This window comes from Lipotes vexillifer, unplaced genomic scaffold (assembly GCF_000442215.2).
Source record: "Lipotes vexillifer unplaced genomic scaffold, Lipotes_vexillifer_v1.1 scaffold373, whole genome shotgun sequence".
In the NCBI taxonomy this organism is placed as follows: Eukaryota; Metazoa; Chordata; class Mammalia; order Artiodactyla; family Lipotidae; genus Lipotes; species Lipotes vexillifer.
The window spans coordinates 219,904-225,134 of NW_006783733.1; positions in this window are offsets into that span (position 1 = coordinate 219,904).

Sequence of the window (5,231 nt, forward strand, 5' to 3'; positions counted from 1 at the left end):
GACACATTACAGCAAATGTACCAGATATATATATCCATATATATCCATAAATGTACAGATAAATATATGTTATATATTATAGTATTATATATAGTAATATATATTATATTATATAAAATATATTATGTATCATAATATATTGTTATATATAATATCATTTTATTATGTTAATTTATATTATATATTATGTCATTGTATTATATATAATAACAATTATATATGCTATATATTCATATTATTAAATTACATATACTAATTATCAAATTATAATTATTAAATTATTATATATAACTATAATATCATTATATAATAAAATATAATTAATTATATATTAACTATGTTATATATTATTATGTATATATTATTTTATATCCATATTTTATTATATATTATACATATATTATATAATATATAATATGTACATATATAATACATATAATATATACTATAAAACAATATAACATATAGTAGAATATATATACTTATATGTTATATAATATTATAATCATACAATTATTATATTGATATCTGCTATATTAATATATATTATATTATATTATATTATACATATAATTTATAATGTATATTATATACTATAATATGTATATTATAGTATGTATAATATAATTGATTTAAGTATATCTAATACAGTAATACATATTACAAGTATGTTCAGCAGAATGCACTTTCTTTTCGAGTGCACATAGAACATTCTCCAGGATAGACCCCATGCTAGGCCATAAAACAAGCCTCTGTCAATTTAAGAAAATTGAAATAATAACAGGCAACATTTCTGACCACAACACTATGAGACTAGAAATCAATGATAAGAAGAAAAATGCATAAAACACAAACATGTGGAGCTAAACATTATGCTACTTAACTAGCTGTGAATCATTGCAGAAGTTAAAGAAAAATTCAAATAATACTTGGAGGAGACAAATGAAAATGAAAATATAATGATCAAAAACCTATTTGACACAGAAGAAACAGTTCTAACAGGTAAGTTGATAGCAATACAAACTTACCTCAAGAAAGAGGAAAAATCTCAAAAATAAACAACCTAACCTTACAGCTAAAGGAGCTAGAAAAAGAAAGAACTAAACCCAAAGTTAGTAGAGGGAAAGAAATCATAAAGATCAGAGAAAAAATAAATGAAATGGAAACAAAAAATAAATAAACAGAAAAGATAATTGATATAAGAGCTGGTTCTTTGAAGAGATAAACAAAATGATAAAATTTTAGACAGATACATCAAGCAACAGGGAGAGCCCCAAACAAAATCAGAAATGAAATTGGAGAAATTACAACTCACACCACAGAAATACAAGGGTCATAATAGACGATTTCAAACAACTACATGCAAATGAAATGGGCAACCTAGAAGAATTGGACAAATTCCTAGAAATGTACAATCTACCATGACTGAACCAGGAAAAAATAGAAAATATAAGCAGGTCAATTTTCAGTAATGACACTGAATCAGTAATAATGATAATAATAATGAATTCCCAGCAAAGAAAATTCCAGGATCTGATGGTTTTACAGGTGAATTCTACCTAACACTGAGAGAAGATTTAACACCTATCCTCAAAGTATTCTGAAATATTGGAGAAGAACTGATTCAAAAATCCTTTGATAGGCCAACATCATCCTGATTGCAAAACCAGAAATAGATATTAGAAAAAAGGAATATTACAGTCCAATGTCACTGGTAAACATAGATGCAAAAGTCCTCAACAAAATTTTATCAAACCAAATTCAACAATACGTTAAAATGTTATACACTATGATCAAATGGGATGTATCCCAGGGATGCAAAGATGGTTCAATATACTCAAATCAATCAATGTGATACATCACAGTAGCAAGTTGAAGAATAAAAACAACTTGTTCATCTCAATAGATGCAGAAAAGAAACTTTTGACAAAATTCAACATCCATTTATGATAAAAACTCTCCAGAAAGTGAGTATAGAGGGAACATGCCACAACATAATAAAGGCCATATATGATAAACCCACACCTAACATCATATTCAATGGTATAAAGCAGAAAGCATTTTCTCTAAGATCAGAAACAAGACAAGGATGCCCACTCTCATCACTTTTGTTCAACAGAATATTGGAAGTCTTATCCATAGCAATCAGAAAAAATAAAGAAATAAAATGCATCCAAATTGGAAAGGAAAAACTGTTTACAGGTAACATGATACTATACACAGAGAATTCTATAGAAGCAACAAAATACTAGTAGAACACTTCAGTGATTTCAGTAAATTTGCAGGATACAAATTTTATATACAGAAATCTGTTGCATTGATATATGCTAAAAACAAACTATCAGAAAGAGAGATTAAGGAAACAATCCTATTTACAATCACATGAAAAAGAATAAAATATCTAGGAATAAACCCACCTAAGGAGGCAAAAGACCTGTACCACAAAATCTATAAGATTAGGAGAAAACAAATTGAAGATCACACAAATGTAAAGATATGCCATGTTCATGGATTAGAAGAATTAATATTATTAAAATGAACAGCTACTCAAAGCAATCCAAACATTCAATGCAATCCCTATCAAAATACCAAGGGCATTTTACACAGAAGTAGAACAAATAATTTTAAAATTTGTATGGAAACACAGAAGACACTGAATAGCCAAAATAATCTTGAGAAAGAACATAGCTCAATATTCCATGCTCCCTGACTTCAGTCTATACAACAAAGATACAGTATCAAAACAGCATGGCACTGACACAGAATTAGACATATAGATCAATGGAACATGATAAAGAGCCCAGAACTAAGCCCGCACACTCAGGTCAATTAACCTAAAAGTAAGTAGGCAAGGACATACACTGGAGGAAAAACAGTGTCATGCTGGTATAACAGCATAGACATGAAAAGAATGAAATTAGAATACTTTCACATACAATATACAATAATAAACTCAAAATAGATTAAAGACACAAGTGTAAGACCAGAAAACATAAAACTTCTAGAAGAAAGCATAGGCAGAACACTCTGTGACCTAAATTGTAGCAATATTTTTTGGATTTGGCTTCTAAGGTAAAAACAAACAAACAAAAAATAATAAACAAATGGAGCCTAATTAAACTTAAAAGATTTTGTACAGCAAATGAAATCACTAACAAAATGAAAGGACAAATTAAGTGCAAATGATATGGCCAACAAGGAGTTAATATCCAACATATATAATCAACACATACAACTCAATATGGAAAAAACAAACAACCCAATTAAAAAGTTGACAGAGATCTGGAGAGACTTTTTTTTTCTTTGTGGTATGCGGGCCTCTCACTGTTGTGGCCTCTCCCATTGTGGAACACAGGTTCCAGATGCGCAGGCTCAGTGGCCATGGCTCACGGACCTAGCTGCTCCATGGCATGTGGGATCTTCCTGGATGGGTCACGAAACAGTGTTCCCTGTATCGGCAGGTGGACTCTCAACCACTGTGCCACCAGGGAAGCCCTGGAGAGACATTTTCCCAAAGTTCCTGGTCAACAGAAACATGAAAATTATTGCTAAATAATTACTGCTAATTATTTGAAACCATAATGAGATATCACTTCATACCTGTCAGAACTGCTATTATCAAGACCACGAATAACAAATGTTGGCTTGTATATGGAGAAAAGGGAATGCTTCTACCTTGCTGGTGGAAATGGAAGTTGGCACAGCCATTGTGGAAAACATTAGGGAGGTTCCTCAAAGGACTAAAAATAGAAGTACAATATGATCAAGCAATTCCACTTCTGTGTATATATCTGAAGGAAGCAAAAACACTAATGCGAAAAGATACATGCACTCCAATGTTCATAGCAACATTATTTACAATAGTCAAGATATAGAAACAACCTAAGTGTCCATCAACAGATGAATGGATAAAGAAGATGTGATATGTGTGTGTGTGTGTGTGTGTGTGTTCCACAAACACAATAGAATATTACTCAGCCATGAAAAGGAATGAAAATTTGCCATTTGCAACACATGGATAGTATTTTTCTTAGTGAAATAAGTCATACAGAGAAAGACAAATGATGTATCTTATCACTTATATGTGGAACATACAAAATAAAATAAACTAGTAAATATAATAAAAATGAGACTCACAGATATAGAGAACAAACCAGTGGTTACCGCTGGGGAGCGGAAAAGGAGGAAGGGTAAATTAGGGGTAGGGGATTAAGAGGGACAAACACAGTACTATGAATAAAATAAATAAGTTACAAGGATATATTTTTCAGGACAGGGAATCCAGCCAATATTTTATAATAACTATAAATAGAGTATAATCTATATAATTTTTGAATCAAAAATTAAGTAAAAAATAAAATAATGGCAAAACTGACATTGATGTAGTAAAAAGAATTTATATACTTACTTTTTGCTGTTAACATTTTATTACTAAAATTTTCTAATATAAAATAGTTGAAACAATTTTGTAGTGAACATCCATATATTCTCCATCTAAACTGTACAAGTAGAATTTTACTGATTACTGTATACAAAACGTTGATCTCACTTTCTCTAACTCATTTTTCCACAAATGCTTCAGCATGCCTATCAATAGTTCAATATATGATAATAACCCATATATATGTATATGTACTATTTGATACAAAATGTATAAACTTTGGAATGCACAAGTCTTGAGAGTACCTATTCAGTGAGTATTGACAAGTGCATACACTTTTATTTTTACATATCTTTATTGGAATATAATTGCTTTACAATGTTAGTTTCTGCTGTACAACAAAGTGAATCAGCTATATGTATACATATATCCCCCTATACCCTCCCTCTTGAGCCTCCCTCCCACCCTCTCTATCTCACTCCTCTAGGTCATCATAAAGTATCTAGCTGATCTCCTTGTGTTATACAGCAGCTTCCCACTAGCCATCCATTTTATATTTGGTAGTGTACATATGTCAATGTTACTCTCTCCCTTCTTCCCAGCTTCCTCTTCAACCCCTGTGTGCTCAAGTCTGTTCTGTACATCTGCATCTTTATTCCTGTACTGCCACTAGGCTCATCAGTCCTTATTCTTTTAGATTCCATATATGTACATTAGCATATGGTATTTGTTTTTCTCTTTGACTTACTTCACTCTGTATGACAGACTCTAGGTCCAACCAACTCATTACAAATAACTCAATTTTGTTCCTTTTTATGACTGACTAATATTCCATTGTACATATGTGCCA